Source organism: Salmo trutta, unplaced genomic scaffold (assembly GCF_901001165.1).
Source record: "Salmo trutta unplaced genomic scaffold, fSalTru1.1, whole genome shotgun sequence".
In the NCBI taxonomy this organism is placed as follows: Eukaryota; Metazoa; Chordata; class Actinopteri; order Salmoniformes; family Salmonidae; genus Salmo; species Salmo trutta.
In genome coordinates this window covers 928607-956275 of record NW_021822266.1, presented here as the reverse complement: position 1 = coordinate 956275, position 27669 = coordinate 928607, and the positions used below count along the sequence as shown (strand labels likewise).

The following is a 27669-nucleotide window of genomic DNA, read 5'->3' as shown; positions in this document are numbered from 1 at the left end:
GAACATAGCCTTGCTATTGAGAGAGGCCGCCGTAGGCAGACCTGGCTCTCAAGAGAAGACTGCCCACAAAATGAGGTGGAAACTGAGCTGCACTTCCTAACCTCCTGCCAAATGTATGACCATATTAGAGACACATATTTCCCTCAGATTACACAGATCCACAAAGAATTTGAAAACAAATCCAATTTTGATAATCTCCCATATCTACTGGGTGAAATACCACAGTGTTCCATCACAGCAGCAAGATGTGTGACCTGTTGCCACAAGAAAAGGTCAACCAGTGAAGAACAAACACCATTGTAAATACAAACCCATATTTATGTTTATTTATTTTACCTTTGTACTTTAACTATTTGCACATGATTACAACACTATATACACACACAATATGACATTTAAAATGTATATTCCTTTGGAAGTTTTGTGTGTAATATTTACTGTAATTTTTTAATTTTATTTCAGTTTTGTATATTATCCATTTCAATTGCTTTGGCAATGTAAACATATGTTTCCCATGCCAATAAATCCCTTTGAATTGAATTGAGAGAGAGTGGGAGAGAGAGAGAGAGAGAGAGAGAAGATATGATGTGTGTGGACTGGGTACCTTATGAAGAGGTAGCAGAGGACACAGGCCAGTAGTAGTTTGATGAGGGAGAAAAAGACAGGAGGGCCCTGGTCAGAGCAGGGCTCTGTCCCAGCCTCGTACCCAGGATCGGGGCCTGATTCTGGGCCTGACTCTGGACTTAGCCAGTGGGTTATGTGGTGGTGGAAAACCAGACCTGTCAACACACAGGTCAACAGAGGCCAGAACACCCGCAGGTTCAGAGTGTACACACTCATCCTCCTCTCTCTCTCTCTCTCTCTCTCTCTCTCTCTCTCTCTCTCTCTCGCTCGCTCGCTCTCGCTCTCTCTCGCTCTCTCTCTCTTCTCGTTCCCTCTCTCTCTCTTCTCGTTCTCTCTCTCTCTCTCTCTTCTCGTTCCCCCTCTCTCTCTTCTCGTTCCCTCTCTCTCTCTTCTCGTTCTCTCGTTCCCTCTCTCTCTCTTCTCGTTCCCCCTCCCTCCTCCTTTCTGTTGCTCCTAGGTTCCTTCGTTCTTTCTCTTCTTGTCTGTCTAGGACTTGTTCTTTAGCGATGCCAGAGAACTGAGACAGGGTCAGGGCAGGCTAACCCATCATGACACACACGCTGACTCTCTCTCTCTCTCTCCTCGTTTCCCTCCTCTGCGCCTCAATGTTCTTCTCTCCGTTTTCTTCTCTCCTTCCTTCTGGTAACAGAACTCCCACTTCTTATTCTTCTTCTCCTCTCCAGCTTGTTTGTTCAGTTTAAAGTCAGTTGAAGTTAATCTTCAGAAGTTGCTCCTCCTTCTCCTCCTCTCTTCTTCAATCTGTCCCTCCTGTTTTTCCCCTCCTCTTCAGAGCTGTATGATGTCAGGTTTATCTGTCTTTGTGAAGACTCCTCTCGAACAGGTTCTCTCTCTCTTGTCCTCTTGTTCTCTCTCTCTTGTCTTCTCTTTTTCCCGGTCTCTCTCGCTCTCTCTCTCTGGTTTTTCTGACAGTGAGCTCAGAGGAAATGCCAAACTCTTGAGAGAGGAATTTTAGTTTAAAAAAAATAGAGGGAGGAGGAGGAGGAGGAGAGAGAGAGACTGGGCAGCAACACTCTCCTCCCACCTCTTAAAGAGACAAAGACATTGTTTCACATCTCAACATTACATTTAAAAGGAGACTCAGGCCATGTCCCAAATGGAACCCTATTCCCTGTAGAATGCACTACTTTCGATCAGAGCCCTATGGGCCCTTGTTGAAAGTAGTGCACTATATAGGGAATAGGGTGCCATTTGGGACACAAAGGCTATGACAGTTACTGTAGCAGCATTGGCAATAAGTGACAATTAAAGTTATTCAACTGCATTTGACTGATTTGATATATACTTCAAACTGAGTGTACAAAACATTAAGAACACTTTCCTAATATTGAGTTGCACCCCTCCTTTTGCCCAGCTTCAATTCGTCGGAGCATGGACTACACAAGGTGTTGAAAGCGTTCCACAGGGACGCTGGCCCATGTTGACTCCAATGCTTCCCACAGTTGTCAAGTTGGCTGGATGTCCTTTGTGTGGTGGACCATTCTTGGTAAACACGAGAAACTGTGGAGCGTGAAAAACCCAGCAGCGTTGCAGTTCTTGACACAAATCGTTGCGCCTGGCACCTACTACCATACCCCGTTCAAAAGGACTTGAATATTCTGTCTCGTCCATTCACCCTCTGAATGGCACACACACTATCCATGTCTCAGAAAATCCTTCTTTAACCAGGTCTCCTCCCCTTCATCTACACTGATTGAAGTGGATTTAACTAGTGACATCAATAAGGGATCATATCTTTCACCTGGATTCATCTTGTCAGTCTATGTCATGGAAAGAGCATAATGTTCTACACTGGTAACAAAGCATTACTAACAGCCTTGGGCAGTTATTGTGAGGACAGACAAACTACTTTGTAAAGGCTAAGAGAATATATTAACTTATTATAGAATATAATATATTAAATAAGTGTTTCTACAACTTTAGCATGGCTGTGATACAGTGGGGGAAAAAAGTATTTGATCCCCTACTGATTTTGTACGTTTGCCCACTGACAAAGAAATGATCAGTCAATAATTTTAATGGTAGGTTTATTTGAACAGTGAGAGACAGAATAACAACAAAAATATCCAGAAAAACGCATGTCAAAAATGTTATAAATTGATTTGCATTTTAATGAGGGAAATAAGTATTTGACCCCCTCTCAATCAGAACGATTTCTGGCTCCCAGGTGTCTTTTATACAGGTAACAAGCTGAGATTAGGAGCACACTCTTAAAGGGAGTGCTCCTAATCTCAGCTTGTTACCTGTAAAAAAGACAACTGTCCACAGAAGCAATCAATCAATCAGATTCCAAACTCTCCACCATGGCCAAGACCAAAGAGCTCTCCAAGGATGTCAGGGACAAGATTGTAGACCTACACAAGGCTGGAATGGGCTACAAGACCATCGCCAAGCAGATTGGTGAGAAGGTGACAACATTTGGTGCGATTATTCGCAAATGGAAGAAACACAAAAGAACTGTCAATATCCCTCGGCCTGGGGCTCCATGCAAGATCTCACCTCGTGAAGTTGCAGTGATCATGAGAACGGCGAGGAATCAGCCCAGAACTACACGGGAGGATCTTGTCAATGATCTCAAGGCAGCTGGGACCATAGTCACCAAGAAAACAATTGGTAACACACTATGCCGTGAAGGACTGAAATCCTGCAGCGCCCGCAAGGTCCCCCTGCTCAAGAATACATATACATGCCCATCTGAAGTTTGCCAATGAACATCTGAATGATTCAGAGGACAACTGGTGAAAGTGTTGTGGTCAGATGAGACCAAAATGGAGCTCTTTGGCATCAACTCAACTCGCCGTGTTTGGAGAAGGAGGAATGCTGCCTATGACCCCAAGAACACCATCTCCACCGTCAAACATGGAGTTGGAAACATTATGCTTTGGGGGTGTTTTTCTGCTAAGGGGACAGTACAACTTCACCGCATCAAAGGGACGATGGACGGGGCCATGTACCGTCAAATCTTGGGTGAGTACATCCTTCCCTCAGCCAGGGCATTGAAAATGGGTCGTGGATGGGTATTCCAGCATGACAATGACCCAAAACACACGGCCAAGGCAACAAAGGAGTGGCTCAAGAAGAAGCACATTAAGGTCCTGGAGTGGCCTAGCCAGTCTCCAGACCTTAATTCCATAGAAAATCTGTGGAGGGACCTGAAGGTTCGAGTTGCCAAACGTCAGCCTCGAAACCTTAATGACTTGGAGAAGATCTGCAAACAGGAGTGGGACAAAATCCCTCCTGAGATGTGTACAAACCTGGTGGCCAACTACAAGAAACGTCTGAACTCTGTGATTGCCAACAAGAGTTTTGCCACCAAGTACTAAGTCATGTATTGCAGAGGGGTCAAATACTTATTTCCCTCATTAAAATGCAAATAATTTTATAACATTTCTGACATGCGTTTTTCTGGATTTTTTTGTTGTTATTCTGTCTCTCACTGTTCAAATAAACCTACCATTAAAATTATAGACTGATCATTTCTTTGTCAGTGGGCAAACGTACAAAATCAGCAGGGGATCAAATACTTTTTTCCCCCACTGTACGTGTTCAGTAATACATAAATAAGCAGATGAAGGCAAAATAAACACATGGACAAGATAAAAGTTGTTGTTTGTTAGTTGTTGTTAGTCTCTGGCACGTCACTGGTCCTTCTCTCAGGGGACAGGGGTTAAGGGTCGTACTGATGATGGATTTCACAGGTCACGCTCAGGTCAACACTAACACCAGGGCTTATTGTGGCGGAACCCTTCCTGGGAGTATATGTGTGTGTGAGCGTGTGTGCATCTGTGTGTGTGTGTGTGTGTGTGTGTGTGTGTGTGTGTGTGTGTGTGTGTGTGTGTGTGTGTGTGTGTGTGTATACATGTGGGTGTGTGTACAGTACTCCCTCAGAGAGTGACTCAATGGGTCCTTGTTTAGCTAAACTGGACCACACCTCTAACTAAGGTCTGTCCTGGGCTAGCTGTCTGGGTCCCAAATGGCACCCTAGTGCCCTATAGGGCTCTGGTCTAAAGTAGGGCACTATATAGGGAATAGGGCCCTGTTCTAAAGTAGGGCACTATATAGGGAATAGGGCTCTGGTCTAAAGTAGTGCACTATATAGGGAATAGGGCTCTGGTCTAAAGTAGTGCACTATATAGGGAATAGGGCTCTGGTCTAAAGTAGTGCACTACATAGGGAATAGGGTTCCACTTGGGACACATTCTGATGATGAATAAGACACAGAGACAGATAACCAGCCAGTTGCCAGTATTTGAATGGAACCAAAGCATATGTAATGGTACGGGCCCAGAAGGCTGGTAATAAGCTAAGGTAGATAGACTGTGATGTATATAATGGTAAGGTGGACCTATCTATCTCCTCCACTTCTACGTCTAGGGTGGACCTATCTATCTCCTCCACTTCTACGTCTAGGGTGGACCTATCTATCTCCTCCACTTCTATGTCTAGGGTGGAGGTTATCACAACAACCAACCTTTCAAACATACAGGAGGACAGGCACGCACACGCACACACACACACACACACACACACACACACACAGATAAAGTTTTCACAACAAACACCCACAGCTAATCCTTCTGTTCACATTTCACATCCCTAAACAGCAGTAACCTTGACTCCAGCAGTAACCATGACTCCAGCAGTAACCATGACACCAGCAGTAACCATGACGCCATGGCTATGACGTGTGAAGTGGGAGAAAGACAGGTGTTTGGTGCTTTGGCTCAGTGAACACCGAGAGAAGACACACACACACACACACACACTTGGACACCTGGCTGGCCCTCCTGCTCTAGCAGACAGAATCACTGACCTCATAACAGAGATAGGCTGTACAAGGCTATTCAAGCTTAGAGATACTTCACCACCAAATCAAGGTTTGTCTATGTTTTTAAGTGTCCACATTGCTATTGCAAGCCATCCATTTTGTAGGTAGAAATCTAGTCTTAGAAGAATGGGACTAGAAGATTGGCAGTAACAGATTTCAGAATATTTCTGGGAGCACTGCTAGTAGTGTTCAGAGCCTGTCCTCTTTCTCTGTCATTCACACACCACAGCTACAATAACAAATCCTGTTGCCATGTTATTGCTCTACAACCAAATCTCTATTCCACATGACACACTCAGAAAATCAATATGGACCGTGCCATCGAATTACCTCATCGTTTACAACACCCTCAAACAGGAAGTGCTATTCATGGTTTCTGATCATGTGACATGAAACAGGAAGTAGGATAGACTTGCAGTAGCTTCCTCTCATTGGTAAAATATTCCTCCCACCTGCTTGGATCCACTTTAAAAGGGCCTGTATTAATAAAAGTGTCTCAGAGTAGGAGTGTTGATCTAGGACCAGGTCCCCCAGTCCATTCATTTATTATCATAACTCATTAGGATATAAAAGGGCTAATCTGATCTTAGATCAGTTTTCCTACTCCGGGACTCTTTGTTAATACAGACCCCGATGCATGGGCTGTGTGATTGTAATTGTTGTAGTCTGACTATGCCTGTCAGTATGGCTAGACTGTGAACCCTAACCCCAACCCTAACTGACTCCCTATCTAAACCTTCTATGAAGACAGAGTCATAATGGCCCCTAACTAAACCTTATATGAGGACAGAGTCATAATGTCCCCTATCTAAACCGTCTATGAGGACAGAGTCATACAGCCCACTGTAATGGCCCCTAACTAAACCTTCTATGAGGACAGAGTTATAATGGCCCCTAACTAAACATTATATGAGGACAGAGTCATACAGCCCACTGTAATGGCCCCTAACTAAACCTTCTAAGAGGACAGAGTCATAATGTCCCCTAACTAAACCTACAATGAGGACAGAGTCATAATGGCCCCTAACTAAACCTTCTATGAGCAAATCTAGCCATGAGAAAGCATAAGCTGATTGTTCACACACACACACACACACACACACACACACACACACACACACACACACACACACACACACACACACACACACACACACACACACACACACACACACACACACACACACACACACACAGTAGAGATCTGGGTGTAGCTGGTGCAGAGGAGTCAGGTGCAGGACAGCAGAGATGAGTAATAAAAGTAACTTTACTCAAAATTACCAAGTACATGTAGGAAAACCAAGCCCACACAAAAGGACCGAAATACATAAAACAAACACGCACAAAAAAAACAGAGGGTTAAATAATGAACAAGTAATTGGGGGATTGAAACCAGGTGTGTAAAACAAAGACAAAACAAATGGAAAATGAAAAGTGGGCCGGTGACGTCGACCGCTGAATGTCGCCTGAACAAGGAGAGGGACCGACTTCGGCGGAAGTTGTGACACACACACACACACACACACACACACACACACACACACACACACACACACACACACACACACACACCCATGTGTTTCCATGGTCTGATTTCATGTGTTTCCATGGTCTGACTTCATGTGTTACCATGGGTCTGACTCCATGTGGAAGTGTGTCAGACTCAGAGCAGGAAAAACTAAACAACTTAGTCAAACTATGGTTTCGGTGGTTACTACGGTTACGTCTCATATGGCACCCTAGTCCCTATATAGGGGCTCTGGTCAAAATTAGTGCATTATAAAGGGAATAGGGTGCCATTTGAGACACCAAATGTACTTCATGTTTTGTTCAAAGACCTGTGTGTGTGTGTGTGTGTGTGTGTGTGTGTGTGTGTGTGTGGCCACAGCAGTGCCTTGAGAAAGTATTCATGCCCCTTGACTTAAACATTTTGATGTGTTACAGCCTGAATCAAAATGGATAAAAAATATATCTTGTTTTATCAATCCACACACAATACCCCATAATGACAGTGAAAACATGTTTTTAGAAATTTGTGCATATTTCTTCAAAAATTAAATAAATACAGAAATATCTAATTTACCTAAGTATTCACACACCTGAGTCAATACTTTGTAGAAGCACCTTTAGCAGCGATTACAGCTGTGAGTCTTTCTGGGTAAGTCTCTAACAGCTTTCCGCACCTGGATTGTGCAACATTTGCCAATTGTTCTTTTCAAAATTCTTCAAGCTCTGTCAAATTGGTTGTTGATCGTTGCTAGATAACCATTTTCATGTCTTGCCATAGATTTTCAAGTAGATTTAAGTCAAAACTGTAACTCTGCAACACTCACTGTCTTCTTGGTGAGAAACTTCAATGTAGATTTGGCCTTGTGTTTTAGGTTATTGTCCTGCTGAAAGGTGAATTAATCTCCCAGTATCTGGTGAGAGACTAAACCAGGTTTTCCTCTAAGATTTTGCCCGTGCTTAGCTCCATCTGTCTATTTTTAATCCTGAAAAACTCGTCAGTCCTTAACGATTACGAGCAAACCCATAACATGATACAGTCACCACTTTGCTTGAAAATATGGAGAGTGGTAGTCAGTAATGTGTTGTCTTGGATTTGCCCCAAACATAACACTTTGTATTCAGGACAAAAAGGTAATTGCTTTGCCACATTTTTTACTTTAGTGCCTTCTTGCAAACAGGATGCATGTTTTGGAATATTTTTATTCTGAACTGTTCTGTAATTTTCAGTTAGGTTAGTATTGTGGAGTAACTATAATGTTGTCGATCCATCCTTAGTCTTCTATCACAGCCATTAAACTCTGTTCTATCACAGCCATTAAACACACACACACACGCACACACCACACACAGAATAACAGTTGCTGTTTTCAAATTCAGGCGGGAGTGAAATGGTTGAGGGAATGTTAAGTGGATAAGATAAGTCTACTTAATTAACCCCTTTGAAGCTTGGCTTATTCTCAGAATTCTATTCCAGAACATCAGCAGTTCACGGACGGAATTAGGAAACTCTTTATGATGTCATTCATTAGAATGAATTCATTCACAAAGCGTTTTGACTGTTCAAACAGATGGGTCTCAGCCAGTAAGATTTGACGTGCTGAATCTAGGAGACGCAGACAGCCGGCAGCGCTAGATGTAGCATAGGGTGATATTTTGGACACAAGCTTAAACTTCCTCTTAGAACTTCCACAACAGCTCATCTTGTCGGCAACCTAGAAATACAAACCAGCTATAACATCAATCTTACGTGTGTCTATCCAAGAAAGATCACATCAGACAATTATTTCTTATCAGGGCTGGTCTTGAGAAATTTCCCCTCGAGGATTAAACAAAAACGGCTTCCCCTTTAGAGGGTTCAGGAAGGAAACTGTTAGGAGAAAGAGAGAGATTTCATGTCCAGTCATGAGGGTTGCATCATCTTTCTGCTGCTTGGCGCCAACTCCCTTCACTATATTACACACACTACCTCCCTTCACTATATTACACACACTACCTCCCTTCACTATATTACACACTAACTCCCTTCACTATATTACACACACTACCTCCCTTCACTATATTACACACACTACCTCCCTTCACTATATTACACACTACCTCCCTTCACTATATTACACACTACCTCCCTTCACTATATTACACACTAACTCCCTTCACTATATTACACACACTAACTCCCTTCACTATATTACACACACTACCTCCCTTCACTATATTACACACACTAACTCCCTTCACTATATTACACACACTAACTCCCTTCACTATATTACACACACTAACTCCCTTCACTATATTACACATTAACTCCCTTCACTATATTACACACACTAACTCCCTTCACTATATTACACACACTACCTCCCTTCACTATATTACACACACTAACTCCCTTCACTATATTACACACTAACTAACTCCCTTCACTATATTACACACTAACTAACTCCCTTCACTATATTACACACACTACCTCCCTTCACTATATTACACACACTAACTCCCTTCACTATATTACACACACTAACTCCCTTCACTATATTACACACACTAACTCCCTTCACTATATTACACACACTAACTCCCTTCACTATATTACACACTAACTCCCTTCACTATATTACACACACTAACTCCCTTCACTATATTACACACACTAACTCCCTTCACTATATTACACACACTAACTCCCTTCACTGTAATACACACACTACCTCCCTTCACTATATTACACACACTAACTCCCTTCACTATATTACACACACTAACTCCCTTCACTATATTACACACACTAACTCCCTTCACTATATTACACACACTAACTCCCTTCACTATATTACACACACTAACTCCCTTCACTATATTACACACACTAACTCCCTTCACTATATTACACACACTAACTCCCTTCACTATATTACACACACTAACTCCCTTCACTATATTACACACTAACTCCCTTCACTATATTACACACACTACCTCCCTTCACTATATTACACACACTAACTCCCTTCACTATATTACACACTAACTCCCTTCACTATATTACACACTAACTCTCTTCACTATATTACACACACTACCTCCCTTCACTATATTACACACACTAACTCCCTTCACTATATTACACACACTAACTCCCTTCACTATATTACACACACTAACTCCCTTCACTATATTACACACACTAACTCCCTTCACTGTAATACACACACTACCTCCCTTCACTATATTACACACACTAACTCCCTTCACTATATTACACACACTAACTCCCTTCACTATATTACACACACTAACTCCCTTCACTATATTACACACACTAACTAACTCCTTTCACTATATTACACACTAACTCCCTTCACTATATTACACACTAACTCCCTTCACTATATTACACACACTGTAACGATTGGCGTCGGGTGATGAAGAAGCGGACCAAAACGCAGCTGGGAGCGAACACATGTTTATTCTTACACTGAATAAAACACGTACACAAAACCAAGAAAATGCCTGATCATTAACTGCTCAACAAAAAGAGACAACAACCCACAAACATCGTGGGGGGAAAGGAACTTAAATGTGATTCCCAATAAGACATAACTAGCGACAGCTGTCTGATTGGAAATCACCCCCGAGCCAAACATAGAAATAAACCACAAAGAAAGGCTATAACAAAACATAGAAAATAAACTATAGAAATGCCACACCCTGACCAAAATAGAAGAGTTCACCTGGTCAGGGCGTGACAGTACCCCCCCTCCAACGGTGCGTACTCCCGGCGCACCAACCTAAAGTCTATTAGGGGGGGGACCCGGGTGGGCGCCTCACCCTCGGTGGAGGCTCTGGCCCCGGGCGTGTTTCTCCCCCTGCCTCCACCCTAGCCCTACCCCTCTGGCCCGGACTGGACCACGGTGGAGCGGCATGCTCAGGCTCCGGAGCGGAGCCGCCGACCGGAACAGGACTGGTCACTGGTGGACCGGACACAGGCCGTGCCGGACTGTGGACACGCGCCACTGGCTTGGTGCGGGGAGCAGGGACGGGCCGGACTGGACTGGGGACACGCACCACATTCGCCCGGCAAGGGCGAGGTGCTGGCACAGGACGTGCTGGACCGTGACCGCACACCGGCGACACAGTGCGCATAAGCGGCGCCGGATATCCTGGACCGAGGAGGCGCACTGGAGGTCTGGAGTGCACAGCTGACATCACCCGTTCTGGCTCAACGCCCACCTTAGCCTGGCAAGTGTGGAGCGCTGGCACAGAACGCACTGGGCTGTGCAGCCGTACTGGCGATACCGTGCGCACCTCTGCCACCCAAGGCTCTTCCTCCACAAAAAAAAAATTCTTGGGGGTGTCTTCCGGGCCTCCTCGACCGCCGCCTGCGACTCCTTCCACCGGCTGGCATCACCTCCTCGACCTGGGAATCCTTCCGCCAGGGTCCTTTCCCCGACATGATCTCCTCCCAGGTCCAGAACTCCTTCCCCTCGCGAGCCCATCTCTCGCGCTCCTTATCCTCCCGCTGCTTGGTCCTGGTTCGGTGGGTTGTTCTGTAACGATTGGCGTCGGGTGATGAAGAAGCGGACCAAAACGCAGCTGGGAGCGAACACATGTTTATTCTTACACTGAATAAAACACGTACACAAAACCAAGAAAATGCCTGATCATTAACTGCTCAACAAAAAGAGACAACAACCCACAAACATCGTGGGGGGGAAAGGAACTTAAATGTGATTCCCAATCAGACATAACTAGCGACAGCTGTCTGATTGGAAATCACCCCCGAGCCCAACATAGAAATAAACCACAAAGAAAGGCTATAACAAAACATAGAAAATAAACTATAGAAATGCCACACCCTGACCAAAATAGAAGAGTTCACCTGGTCAGGGCGTGACACACACACTAACTCCCTTCACTATATTACACATACTAACTCCCTTCACTATATTACACACACTAACTAACTCCCTTCACTATATTACACACACTAACTCCCTTCACTATATTACACACACTAACTCCCTTCACTATATTACACACACTAACTCCCTTCACTATATTACACACACTAACTCCCTTCACTATATTACACACACTAACTCCCTTTACTATATTACACACACTAACTCCCTTCACTATATTACACACACTAACTCCCTTCACTATATTACACACTAACTCCCTTCACTATATTACACACTAACTCCCTTCACAGAGAAGGCCCTTCTTGCCTGTTCATACCTGTTGCGATGATGTTTCGTTTTTTTATGTGCTCTAGGGCAACGGTGTCTAGATGGAATTTGTATCTCTAGTCCTGGAAACTGGACCTTTTTTGGAACACCATTATTTTTGTCTTACTGAGATTTACTGTCAGGTCTACATAATCTGTGCAGAAGATCTAGGTTCTGCTGTAGGCCCTCCTTGGTTGTGGACAGAAGCACCAGATAGATCATCAGCAAACAGTAGACATTTGACTTCAGATTCAAGTAGGGTGAGGCCGGGTGCTGCAGGCTGTTCTAGTGCCCTCGCCAATTCGTTGATATATATGTTGAAGAGGGTGAGGCTCATGCTGCATCCCTGTCCCACGGCCCCGTGGAAAGAAATGTCTGTGTTTTTTGCCAATTTAACTACACACTTGTTGTTTCTGTACATGGATTTTATAATGTTGGGAATTTATAATGTCCTATGTTTTTCCCCCAACACCACTTTCCATCAATTTGTATAGCAGACCCTCATGCCAAATTGAATCAAAAGCCTTTGTTTTGGTTTGTTTGTTTGTCAATTTGGATGTGCAGGGTGAATACGTGGTCTGTCGTACGGTAATTTGGTAAAAAGCCAATTGGACATTTGCTCAGTACATTGTTTTCACTGAGGAAATGTACGAGTCTGCTGTTAATGATAATGCAGAGGATTTTCCCATGGTTTCTATTGACGCATATCCCACAGTAGTTATTGGGGTCAAGTTTGTCTCCACTTTTGTGGGTTGGGGTGATTGGTCTTTGGTTCCAAATATTGGGGAAGATGCCAGAGCTGAGGATGATGTTAAAGAGTTTAAATATAGCCAATTGGAATTTGTAGTCTGTACAGTATATTTTATCCTTTCATTGAGGATACCATCAACACCACAGGCCTTTTTGGGTTGGAGGGTTTGCATTTTGTCCTGTAGTTCTTTCAATGTAATTGGAGAATCTAGTGGGCTCTGGTAGTCTTTAATCGTTCATTGTAAGATTTGTATATGATCATGTAAATGTTTTTGCTGTTTGTTCTTTGGTATAGGGCCTAAAAGATTGGAGAAGTGGTTTATACATCTTCGTTTTGGATAGATAATTCTTTGTGTTGTTGTTTGTTTAGTGTTTTCCAATTTTCCCAGAAGTGGTTAGAGTCTACGGATTCTTCATTTACATTGAGCTGATTTCTGACGTGCTGTTCCATCTTTTTCCGTAGTGTATTTCTGTATACTCAGGTTTTTGGGTCTCTATGTTTTTGGTTGGATAGGTTTCTCGATTTCTTTCTTAGGTTTTTGCATTCTTAATCAAACCATTCTCAAACTACACTACCTCACTCTCTACCTCTCTCTCTCTCTTTCTCAAACATAACACTACCTCTCTCTCACTCACTCTCACACACACACCACACAACCTATCTCTCTCTCTCCTGCCATCAGTATACAGAATAGATTGGATCATGAGGATGACTCATTGAAGAAAAACTAAATGTTAGTATCCTGCTATCTCTCTCCATTTCACAACCAATAATATTTGCTCTCCTTCTTCAATATCTAATAACCACATTCTCCCCATGTGGTAAGACCCAGACAGGCCTGCCCCCCTATGTGATAAGAGCCAGACAGGCATGACTGGTATGGAAGGCTTGGCATGTCTAGATAAGACCTTTGGTATGCTTGACTTTACATACCGGTGGTCAGGTCCTAGCCTAATATACCGGTGGTCAGGTCCTAGCCTAATATACCGGTGGTCAGGTCCTAGCCTAACATACCGGTGGTCAGGTCCTAGCCTAAAATACCGGTGGTCCTAGCCTAACATACCGGTGGTCCTAGCCTAACATACCGGTGGTCCTAGCCTAACATACCGGTGGTCAGGTCCTAGCCTAACATACCGGTGGTCAGGTCCTAGCCTAATATACCGGTGGTCAGGTCCTAGCCTAACATACCGGTGGTCAGGTCCTAGCCTAACATACCGGTGGTCAGGTCCTAGCCTAACATACCGGTGGTCCTAGCCTAATATACCGGTGGTCCTAGCCTAACATACCGGTGGTCCTAGCCTAACATACCAGTGGGCATGTCCTAGCCTAACATACCGGTGGTCCTAGCCTAACATACCGGTGGTCCTAGCCTAACATACCGATGGTCACTTCCTAGCCTAACAGGACCACAACAAACACACATCGGTTACTTTGTGGTCAATTTAAACAGTGTAAATACAAAGAATGGAGGATTTTGACAATGTTTTTATGACATACTGTATAATGAATGAGAAGTTAGAAACAGGTTGTTCTTGTTTCAGTAAGATGTGAGAACAACGAACCAGCAGGAATGGGTGATTGCATTCTAAACCCTATTCCCTATATAGTGCACTACTTTAGACCAGAGCCCTATTCTCTATATAGTGCACTACTTTAGACCACAGCCCTATTCCCTATATAGTGCACTACTTTAGACCACAGCCCTATTCCCTATATAGTGCACTACTTTAGACCACAGCCCTATTCCCTATATAGTGCACTACTTTAGACCACAGCCCTATTCCCTATACAGTGCACTACTTTAGACCACAGCTGGTCAGTCAGTGGTGGGATTCTACAGTACAGTGTTATCAGCTGGTCATGCTGGTCAGTCAGTGATGGGATTCTACAGTACAGTGTTATCAGCTGGTCATGCTGGTCAGTCAGTGGTGGGATTCTACAGTACAGTGTTCTCAGCTGGCCATGCTGGTCAGTCAGTGATGGGATTCTACAGTACAGTGTTATCAGCTGGTCAGTCAGTGGTGGGATTCTACAGTACAGTGTTATCAGCTGGTCATGCTGGTCAGTCAGTGGTGGGATTCTACAGTACAGTGTTATCAGCTGGTCATGCTGGTCAGTCAGTGATGGGATTCTACAGTACAGTGTTCTCAGCTGGTCATGCTGGTGGCAGTGCTTAATTAGTAAATTGGTAGGTGCAGTAACAAAAAGTGTGGGGGGGACAACAAAAACCTTTATAATTATTTATTTATTATTTTTCATTAGCTTGGCATAGAGCAGTTGAGTAGAGCTGAAGTTGCACATGTAACAGTTTAGCTTATGTCCCTCTCCTCACCCCTACCTGGGCTCGAACCAGCCACCCTCGAAGCATCGTTACCCATCGCTCCACAAAAGCCGCGGTCCTTGCAGAGCGAGGGGAACAACTACTTCAAGGTCTCAGAGCGAGTGACATCACCGATTGAAAGGCCATTAGCGCGCACCCCGCTAACTAGCTAGCCATTTCACATCGGTTACACACAAGCGGGACATTTTTGTAGCCTAGGGTCCTGGGAAAAATTGGCCTTTATAAACGCATTTGATGCGATTCTACATCAGTTTAGATGATGAGAGACTTCAGCAGAATCGTTTTTAGTACCTCACAAATGATCGATTATATGAATCAGCTGTAACTAACCCAATGATGCAGCTGACTCACAGGCGATGGCCGATGAGCTAGTACCAAAACACAATGCTGTTCGTTCAATAGGTATGTATGGAAGTTCATAACGTGATAGCCTACAGACAGATCAGTCTTCTCTTTTCAGCAGGATCAGTGTTTTCCCGCGATTGTATTTGAAATATCACGAAAGGACTGCTTTGGCTAGTGCTGTTCACTGACAGATTTGCCGCGGTTCTCGAACTGTAAGCATGCCTTGTGATTGGGCTACACACAATCCACAGCTAGGCTATTTTAAAATAATGAACTATTGATGATCTCTGGCTAAATTATAGTCCTACTCCTGGTGTAGTATTCGGATTAACTTCATTTCTTTCTGAACAGACAGCAGTAATTCTATAACTGTGGCAAATGTATTTTAATTTATCATGACCGCTGCGACACCTCCAACACCCTTCCAGCGCCTATTTTCTATAAGGAAATAAATGATTACGAGAGTTCAGTTGCATGCTCATGTCTTTCAGAGCAGGGAGTGGGAGAGAGATCATATAAAGTAAATCCCATTTTAGTTCTGTGAGAGATTTAGGCGCGTTTCTCTCTCTCACCACAGCAATGGCCTTGGTTTATATTGGCTACAATGTTGCGCAATGCATTAACCCGGGCCAGTCCAACACAAATCAATTCTTACAATATCAGACACGTTTTCACATTACGTTTTTGGGGGGGAATGGGGGGGGGGGGGGGGGGGCAGGAGAATTACAGAGGAGTCAACATTAATTCACTTTGATTGCTTTTATTAGAATTGTGACATTGCAAACAGTGAAAAAGAAATCATGACAGGAGAGGTACAGGATCCTGGTAAATAGGTTCTAGAACAAAATAGTCCCTAACTGAGAGGTACAGGATCCTGGTAAATAGGTTCTAGAACAAAATAGTCCCTAACTGAGAGGTACAGGATCCTGGTAAATAGGTTCTAGAACAAAATAGTCCCTAACTGAGAGGTACAGGATCCTGGTAAATAGGTTCTAGAACAAAATAGTCCCTAACTGAGAGGTACAGGATCCTGGTAAATAGGTTCTAGAACAAAATAGTCCCTAACTGAGAGGTACAGGATCCTAGTAAATAGGTTCTAGAACAAAATAGTCCATAACTGAGAGGTACAGGATCCTAGTAAATAGGTTCTAGAACAAAATAGTCCCTAACTGAGAGGTACAGGATCCTAGTAAATAGGTTCTAGAACAAAATAGTCCCTAACTGAGAGGTACAGGATCCTAGTAAATAGGTTCTAGAACAAAATAGTCCCTAACTGAGAGGTACAGGATCCTGGTAAATAGGTTCTAGAACAAAATAGTCCCTAACTGAGAGGTACAGGATCCTGGTAAATAGGTTCTAGAACAAAATAGTCCCTAACTGAGAGGTACAGGATCCTGGTAAATAGGTTCTAGAACAAAATAGTCCCTAACTGAGAGGTACAGGATCCTGGTAAATAGGTTCTAGAACAAAATAGTCCCTAACTGAGAGGTACAGGATCCTAGTAAATAGGTTCTAGAACAAAATAGTCCATAACTGAGAGGTACAGGATCCTAGTAAATAGGTTCTAGAACAAAATAGTCCCTAACTGAGAGGTACAGGATCCTAGTAAATAGGTTCTAGAACAAAATAGTCCCTAACTGAGAGGTACAGGATCCTAGTAAATAGGTTCTAGAACAAAATAGTCCCTAACTGAGAGGTACAGGATCCTAGTAAATAGGTTCTAGAACAAAATAGTCCCTAACTGAGAGGTACAGGATCCTAGTAAATAGGTTCTAGAACAAAATAGTCCCTAACTGAGAGGTACAGGATCCTAGTAAATAGGTTCTAGAACAAAATAGTCCCTAACTGAGAGGTACAGGATCCTGTTAAATAGGTTCTAGAACAAAATAGTCCCTAACTGAGAGGTACAGGATCCTAGTAAATAGGTTCTAGAACAAAATAGTCCCTAACTGAGAGGTACAGGATCCTGGTAAATAGGTTCTAGAACAAAATAGTCCCTAACTGAGAGGTACAGGATCCTGGTAAATAGGTTCTAGAACAAAATAGTCCCTAACTGAGAGGTACAGGATCCTGTTCCAGCAGAATCCAGCTCAAATTAAGCACCAAGTGGTGGGATTCTACAGTACAGTGTTATCAGCTGGTCATGCTGGTCAGTCAGTGATGGGATTCTACAGTACAGTGTTATCAGCTGGTCATGCTGGTCAGTCAGTGATGGGATTCTACAGTACAGTGTTATCAGCTGGTCATGCTGGTCAGTCAGTGATGGGATTCTACAGTACAGTGTTATCAGCTGGTCATGCTGGTCAGTCAGTGGTGGGATTCTACAGTACAGTGTTCTCAGCTGGTCATGCTGGTCAGTCTGTGGTGGGATTCTACAGTACAGTGTTATCAGCTGGTCATGCTGGTCAGTCAGTGGTGGGATTCTACAGTACAGTGTTCTCAGCTGGTCATGCTGGTCAGTCAGTGGTGGGATTCTACAGTAATGCTGCCCTTTAGTGTTGAGTACATGCATATGCATCAAGTCTTGTTGCACGATCCTAAGCCGTTAGGGTGAAGTTGTCCTTAGACACTGATCTTGGGTCAGTTTAGAATTTTACCCACTAATGGTTAAGTTTAGGATTGGGAGTGCCTCCCGAGTGGCGCAGCGGTCTAAGGCACAGCATCACAGACCCGGGTTCGATCCCAGGCTGTGTCGCAGCCGGCCGCGACTGGGAGACCCATGAGGCGGAGCACGATTGGCCCAGCGTCATCTGGGATCGGGGAGGGTTTGGCCGGCTGGGATGTCCTTGTCCCATTGTGCTCTTGTGGCAGGCCGGATGCATGAACGCTGACTCGGTGGCCAGTTGTACAATGTTTCCTCCGACACGTTGGTGCGGCTGGCTTCCAATGAATTGTCTTGCAAATGGCCACAGTTACTATCATGATTGTCACTTTTATTTAGAGCTTGTAATGTATGACAATGCATCTGAAAATGAGACTTTCCTACTGAATACAGCACAGCTTTGGTGACACCCTTGTTTCAAAAGCTATTAGATAATAGTTACCCTCTGACAAAACATGCAAGTTCAATCTAATTGCTAACAGAAAAACGTATTATGAATTCCATTATCTTAAAAGTACTAACTGATGTTGAAATTAATAATTCCAGTTGTTGTTGATCCGGTCAGAATCAAACCAATAATCTGCATTAATCATAGTAAAACTGCAGAGGGCAGTCTTGCACAAATAAATGTTTTGTACATAGATGTTTTATCCATACATTCTCTTGTACTCTCATCAAATTCAGACTACTGTACTATATGAACCAGCTGTATGTACCAGCTGTATTAAATGAACCAGCTGTATTATGTGTACCAGCTGTATTATATGAACCAGCTGTATTATGTGAACCAGCTGTATTATATGAACCAGCTGTATTATGTGAACCAGCTGTATTATATGAGCCAGCCGTATTACATGAACCAGCCGTATTATATGAACCAGCTGTATTATATGAACCAGCTGGATTATATGAACCAGCTGTATTATTTGAACCAGCGGTATTATTTGAACCAGCTGGATTATATGAACCAGCTGGACTCTGAACCAGCTGTATTATATGAACCAGCTGTATTATTTGAACCAGCGGTATTATTTGAACCAGCTGGATTATATGAACCAGCTGGATTATATGAACTAACTGTATTATATGAACCAGCTGGATTATATGAACCAACTGTATTATATGAACCAGCTGGATTATATGAACTAACTGTATTATATGAACCAGCTGGATTATATGAACCAACTGGATTATATGAACCAACTGGATTATATGAACCAGCTGGATGAATCTGCTGGATTATATGAACCAGCTCAGAATTCAAAGGTAATTTACAGCAAAAACATAGATATTTATAGGCTTCTCTAATGTTTATATTGTCAGTGATCACATCTGAGCTTTAGCAGTTTCCCGGACACCGATTAAGCTTAGTTCTGGACAAAAAGCATGGTCTGTGAAGAATCTCAGCCGAAAGAGTTGTTTCAATCCAGGGTTAGGCTTCGTCTGTGTCTGGGAAACTGTCCCTGAGGGTTGGGGACTGAGTTTATTTCATGGTTTTAGTATATTAGAAGAATATTGCTCTGGTCAAAAGTAGTGCACTATATAGGGAACATTGTTCCATTTGGGATGTAGCCTTGGTTAACCCTGTGGTCCGTGGTATAAACCTGTACGGTGAAGTTACCCTAGACGCTGATACTGGGCCAGATTTTACCCACAAATGGTTAAGTTTAGGATTGGGGGAGGGCAAACTGATGGGGAGGGGAAACTTCACCCAGGAGCTCACCTGTCCACCAGGGGATGGTTTCCCAGACATTGGTTAAGCCTAGTCCTGGACTAAAAAGCACTGTCAATGGACATTTCCCGTTGAACATGGACTAGGATTAATCTGTGTCTGGGAAACCGGCCGCAGGTGTACACTGTATTAATACATTACTGTATGGGTTACATAATACCAGGTTGGACAGGAGGTATCTGTAGACAAGAGGTATGTATTGTTCCAGAGGAGATGTTTATTTCACCGACCACAGGGTTAGGCTAACCAAGACAACCAGTGTTCATTTGCTAACTTGTAATTACTTCGCTACTATGGCCTATTTATTGCCTTACCTCCTCACGCCATTTGCACACACTGTATATAGACTTTTTCTATTGTGTTATTGACTGTACATTTGTTTATTCCATGTGTAACTCTGTGTTGTTATTAGTGTCGCACTGCTTTGCTTGTCTTGGCCAGGTCGCAGTTGTAAATGAGAACTTGTTCTCAACTACCTGGTTAAATACAGGTGAAATAAAACAATTAAAAAAAAATGTAAATAGCAGTATGGTACAGTAGCTTTCCCAGAAGCCTGGTGCAGCTCTATGCGGAGCTCTGGATCCAACTTCTATATTCATTCTGGTATCCCCAGACTCCCTGGGGGCGGGGTTTGGGAATTGGATTTGGGCAGGACTAGAACTCTGATACATATATCTCATTGGCTCGTGAGTGGAATAGCCCGCCTGTTCCAGGAAGTTACTCAGTGACATGTCTGCGGATGGATGGCCGCATATGATCATGAGCAACACCCTGCTGATGCGATAGGTGTTGACCGGGTCGAAGCTCCTCAGGTCCTCGTGCTGGGTCACATAGACCTTATCCACTGTCATGTCTGGACGCATACTGATGATGAGGCGGTCCATGTTGCTGGTATCTATGTTACCAGTGTTGTACTTCCTGACATATTTAGGCATGGAATCAGATGCTGTGAGGTGGAGGTTGCCCACCTCATAGAATGGGTAGCCATCATCAGGAAGCAGCCTCATGCAGACATTGTTTTCACACTCACGTCTGTTGCAGAAGTGATGGAAACCAAAGCCTCCCCCTTTGGGGTCGTGATCTGCAACCATCTGGTTTTCATCGTCAAAGACGATGTAATCCTTGGCAAACCAGAAAAGTAGCTTGAGTCCGTGCCTGGGCCAGGGGACGACCAAACCTAGAACCTCTCAGCTCCGCCATACTGTTCAATGTTCGAACCATGGTACCCCTGGGGAAGGGAGAGAGAGAGAAAGAGAGAGAGAGGGATGGATAGAGAGAGGGAGAGAGAGAGAGAAAGAGAGAGAGGAAGAGAGAGAGAGAGTACAAGGAAACAGACAGCATTAAACAACACAGTTCATGATGATATAGTTAAGTTACCTCTGCTAAGAGGTCTGGACCTTTATGGCACAGGAGTGCACTACTGTGGCTGTTCCCTAAATCTGGAAATACTGTTCCAGGCTTTGAATTTTCCATGTATATTTAGAGGTTGTGCGTTAGTATGTTAGCACGTAGGGTGCACCGATCACCTCGTTAGTCAGTATGTGTTACACCTGTGCTGGCTTGTCCATCTCGTTAGTCGGAAGGTGTTTCACCTGTGCTTGCCCAGGTGATATTTAAGAGCGGCTGGCCCAGGTGATATTTAAGAGTGTCTGGCCCAGGTGATATTTAAGAGCGGCTGGCCCAGGTGATATTTAAGAGTGTCTGGCCCAGGTGATATTTAAGAGTGTCTGGCCCAGGTGATATTTAAGAGCGGCTGGCCCAGGTGATATTTAAGAGTGTCTGGCCCAGGTGATATTTAAGAGTGTCTGGCCCAGGTGATATTTAAGAGTGTCTGGCCCAGGTGATATTTAAGAGTGTCTGGCCCAGGTGATATTTAAGAGTGTCTGGCCCAGGTGATATTTAAGAGTGGCCCAGGTGATATTTAAGAGTGTCTGGCCCAGGTGATATTTAAGAGTGTCTGGCCCAGGTGATATTTAAGAGCGGCTGGCCCAGGTGATATTTAAGAGTGGCCCAGGTGATATTTAAGAGTGGCTGGCCCAGGTGATATTTAAGAGTGTCTGGCCCAGTGCTCCACTTGTCTTGATAGATGTGGAGGGTTAACTCCTCTAGTTGTCTTGATAGATGTGGAGGGTTAATTGTCTTGATAGATGTGGAGGGTTAACTCCTTTAGTTGTCTTGATAGATGTGGAGGGTTAACTCCTTTAGTTGTCTTGATAGATGTGGAGGGTTAACTCCTCTAGTTGTCTTGAGAGATGTGGAGGGTTAACTCCTCTAGTTGTCTTGAGAGATGTGGAGGGTTAACTCCTCTAGTTGTCTTGAGAGATGTGGAGGGTTAACTCCTCTAGTTGTCTTGATAGATGTGGAGGGTTAACACCTTTAGTTGTCTTGATAGATGTGGAGGGTTAACTCCTCCAGTTGTCTTGATAGATGTGGAGGGTTAACTCCTTTAGTTGTCTTGATAGATGTGGAGGGTTAACTCCTTTAGTTGTCTTGAGAGATGTGGAGGGTTAACTCCTCTAGTTGTCTTGATAGATGTGGAGGGTTAACTCCTTTAGTTGTCTTGATAGATGTGGAGGGTTAACTCCTCTAGTTGTCTTGATAGATGTGGAGGGTTAACTCCTTTAGTTGTCTTGATAGATGTGGAGGGTTAACACCTTTAGTTGTCTTGATAGATGTGGAGGGTTAACTCCTCTAGTTGTCTTGATAGATGTGGAGGGTTAACTCCTTTAGTTGTCTTGAGAGATGTGGAGGGTTAACTCCTCTATTTGTCTCTCCCTATTTTCATTTCTTGACAAACATTCCTTTATCTGATCTTCCCTCTTTTCATTTTGCTCCAGTTTGTGGTTTGCTTCCTGTCTTTCAGTTTGGTGTGGGTTTTTATTTTGTTTGCCTGTTCTTGGTAAATTTAGTGGGTCTCATGGTGGGTGTCTTGTAGGTTCCAGTTGTTGTTGCTAGGCAACATTCAGTAGACACCCCCATGAGTGTCTTTCAGAATCCCTACTAAAACCAGACCTGTTTCCTTTTGGTTGTTGTCAGTGACTCTTTATTAGTTCCCCCTTCTGTTTGAGCAACAATTTTTTGGGGTTTTCTTGCTGTGGGACATGTCATTTGCGATAAAGCCTGGATGATTCATGTGTTAAATTTGAAATACAATCTCCTGAAGGATCCAGGAACATGAAACTTAAGGGAAATAAAATATTTAACTACATGACAATGAATGCGAGGTTTAAATAGTTATAAAACAGTATACCTGTTAAAGTTAAAAGTGAACCGTCATAAACAGAAAGGAAAATCTGTCACTCTTTCCGTACCATGTTATAATGCAGAAAAAAATAGTTGATAGATTTTCAGCCACAATCTGTCAGGCTTCTAGTAAACTTATTCAAAAAATACATTTTGATAGTAATGCTTTATTATTCTGGATTAACTTCAAATAAAAATATAATATACATTTTCACTGAATGAACAAAACATTAAGAACACCTGCTCTTTCCATGACACAGACTGACCAGGTGAATCCAGGTGAAAGCTGTGATCCCTTATTGATGTCACTAGTTAAATCCACTTCAATCAGTGTAGATGAAGGGGAGGAGACAGGTTAAAGAAGGATTTTTAATCCTTGAGACAATTGAGACATGGATTGTGTATGTGAGCCATTCAGAGGGTGAATGGGCAAGACAAAATATTGAAGTGCCTTTGAACGGGGTATGGTATTACGTGCCAGGCGCACCGGTTTTAGTGTTTCAAGAACTGCAATGCTGCTGGTTTTTCATACTCAACAGTTTCCTGTGGGTATCAAGAAGGGTCCACCACCCAAAGGACATCCAGCCAACTGGACACAACCGTGGAAGCACTGCAGTCAACATGGGCCAGCATCCCTGTGGAACGCTTTCGACACCTTGAGTCCGTGCCCCGATGAATTGAGGCTGTTCTGAGGGCAAAAGGGGGTGCAACTCTATATTAGGAAGGTGTTCCTAATGGTTTGTACACTCAGTGAATAAATATATATATTTGATTTTGAATCATGTCCTTAGCTAGTTAGATTATAACTGTTGTTGTATCTAAACATAAACAATAAACTCAAGACTGGAGAGCAGGCCTAGATGAACTCAAACTAGATCAGGCCTAAATGAACTCAAACTAGATCAGGCCTAGATGAACACAGATTAGATAAAAAAAAGTATCAAATTGTTCATTGTGAGCTAGATTTTGGCATCACAGACTAGATCTAACTTGTTTAGTAAGGACAGACTAGATATAACTTGTTTAGTGAGGACAGACTAGATCTAACTTGTTTAGTAAGGACAGACAATATCCCAAAAAAGCACATCATGAAACATTTTTACTGTACCTGGTGTTTTAAAAAAAATGTAATCTCTATTTTCTGGTGCTTGATGTCCATGTACAGTGAGGGAAAAAAGTATTTGATCCCCTGCTGATTTTGTACGTTTGCCTACTGACAAAGAAATGATCAGTCTATAATTTTAATGGTAGGTTTATTTGAACAGTGAGAGACAGAATAACAAAAAAAAAATCCTGAAAAACGCATGTCAAAAATGTTATAAATTGATTTGCATTTTAATGAGGGAAATAAGTATTTGACCCCCTCTCAATCAGAAAGATTTCTGGCTCCCAGGTGTCTTTTATACAGGTAATGAGCTGAGATTAGGAGCACACTCTTAAAGGGAGTGCTCCTAATCTCAGCTTGTTACCTGTATAAAAGACACCTGTCCACAGAAGCAATCAATCAATCAGATTCCAAACTCTCCACCATGGCCAAGACCAAAGAGCTCTCCAAGGATGTCAGGGACAAGATTGTAGACCTACACAAGGCTGGAATGGGCTACAAGACCATCGCCAAGCAGCTTGGTGAGAAGGTGACAACAGTTGGTGTGATTATTTGCAAATGGAAGAAACACAAAAGAACTGTCAATCTCCCTCGGCCTGGGGCTCCATGCAAGATCTCACCTCGTGGAGTTGCAATGATCATGAGAACGGTGAGGAATCAGCCCAGAACTACACGGGAGGATCTTGTCAATGATCTCAAGGCAGCTGGGACCATAGTCACCAAGAAAACAATTGGTAACACACTACGCCGTGAAGGACTGAAATCCTGCAGCGCCCGCAAGGTCCCCCTGCTCAAGAAAGCACATATACATGCCCGTCTGAAGTTTGCCAATGAACATCTGAATGATTCAGAGGACAACTGGTGAAAGTGTTGTGGTCAGATGAGACCAAAATGGAGCTCTTTGGCATCAACTCATCTCGCCCTGTTTGGAGGAGGAGGAATGCTGCCTATGACCCCAAGATCACCATCCCCACCGTCAACCATGGAGGTGGAAACATTATGCTTTGGGGGTGTTTTTCTGCTAAGGGGACAGGACAACTTCCCCGCATCAAAGGGACGATGGACGGGGCCATGTACCATCAAATCTTGGGTGAGAACCTCCTTCCCTCAGCCAGGGCATTGAAAATGGGTCGTGGATGGGTATTCCAGCATGACAAGGACCCAAAACACACGGCCAAGGCAACAAAGGAGTGGCTCAAGAAGAAGCACATTAAGGTCCTGGAGTGGCCTAGCCAGTCTCCAGACCTTAATCCCATAGAAAATCTGTGGAGGGAGCTGAAGGTTCGAGTTGCCAAACGTCAGCCTCGAAACCTTAATGACTTGGAGAAGATCTGCAAACAGGAGTGGGACAAAATCCCTCCTGAGATGTGCGCAAAACTGGTGGCCAACTACAAGAAACGTCTGACCTCTGTGATTGCCAACAAGGGTTTGGCCACCAAGTACTAAGTCATGTTTTGCAGAGGGGTCAAATACTTATTTCCCTCATTAAAATGCAAATCAATTTATAACATTTTTGACATGCGTTTTTCTGGATTTTGTTGTTGTTATTCTGTCTCTCACTGTTCAAATAAACCTACCATTAAAATTATAGACTGATCATTTCTTTGTCAGTGGGCAAATGTACAAAATCAGCAGGGGATCAAATACTTTTTTCCCTCACTGTATATCACACCAGCATCATGGGGAAAATTACAGTAGTCCATACTCTGCTGCTATATCACACCAGCATCATGGGGAAAATTACGGTAGTCCAGACTCTGCTGTTATATCACACCAGCATCATGGGGGAAATTACGGTAGTCCAGACTCTGCTGTTATATCACACCAGCATCATGGGGAAAATTACAGTAGTCCAGACTCTGCTGTTATATCACACCAGCATCATGGGGAAAATTACGGTAGTCCAGACTCTGCTGTTATATCACACCAGCATCATGGAGAAATAACGGTAGTCCAGACTCTGCTGTTATATCACACCAGCATCATGGGGAAATTACGGTAGTCCAGACTCTGGTGTTATATCACACCAGCATCATGGGGAACATTACGGTAGTCCAGACTCTGCTGTTATATCACACCAGCATCATGGGGGAAATTACAGTAGTCCATACTCTGCTGTTATATCACACCAGCATCATGGGGGAAATTACGGTAGTCCAGACTCTGCTGTTATATCACATCAGCATCATGGGGAAATAACAGAAGTCCATACTCTGCTGTTATATCACACCAGCATCATGGGGAAAATTACGGTAGTCCAGACTCTGCTGTTATATCACACCAGCATCATGGGGAAATTACGGTAGTCCATACTCTGCTGTTATATCACACCAGCATCATGGGGAAAATTACGGTAGTCCATACTCTGCTGTTATATCACACCAGCATCATGGGGAAATAACAGTAGTCCAGACTCTGCTGTTATATCACACCAGCATCATGGGGAAAATTACAGTAGTCCAGACTCTGCTGTTATATTACACCAGTATCATGGGGAAAATTACAGTAGTCCAGACTCTGCTGTTATATCACACCAGCATCATGGGGAAAATTACAGTAGTCCAGACTCTGCTGTTATATCACACCAGCATCATGGGGGAAATTACGGTAGTCCAGACTGTTGTTATATCACACCAGCATCATGGGGAAAATTACGGTAGTCCAGACTCTGCTGTTATATCACACCAGCATCATGGGGAAAATTACGGTAGTCCAGACTCTGCTGTTATATCACACCAGCATCATGGGGAAAATTACGGTAGTCCAGACTCTGCTGTTATATCACACCAGCATCATGGGGAAAATTACGGTAGTCCAGACTCTGCTGTTATATCACACCAGCATCATGGGGAAAATTACGGTAGTCCAGACTCTGCTGTTATATCACACCAGCATCATGGGGAAAATTACGGTAGTCCAGACTCTGCTGTTATATCACACCAGCATCATGGGGAAAATTACGGTAGTCCAGACTCTGCTGTTATATCACACCAGCATCATGGGGAAAATTACGGTAGTCCAGACTCTGCTGTTATATCACACCAGCATCATGGGGAAAATTACGGTAGTCCAGACTCTGCTGTTATATCACACCAGCATCATGGGGAAAATTACGGTAGTCCAGACTCTGCTGTTATATCACACCAGCATCATGGGGAAAATTACGGTAGTCCAGACTCTGCTGTTATATCACACCAGCATCATGGGGAAAATTACGGTAGTCCAGACTCTGCTGTTATATCACACCAGCATCATGGGGAAAATTACGGTAGTCCAGACTCTGCTGTTATATCACACCAGCATCATGGGGAAAATTACGGTAGTCCAGACTCTG

At 43.4% G+C, this 27669-nt stretch overlaps 1 pseudogene; it reads right to left on the bottom strand.

Annotated features, from left to right (window-relative positions):
* Positions 1-604: 604 nt before the first annotated feature.
* Positions 605-21208, bottom strand: LOC115181494 (uncharacterized; annotated as a pseudogene).
* Between the last annotated feature and the right edge of the window lie 6461 nt (positions 21209-27669).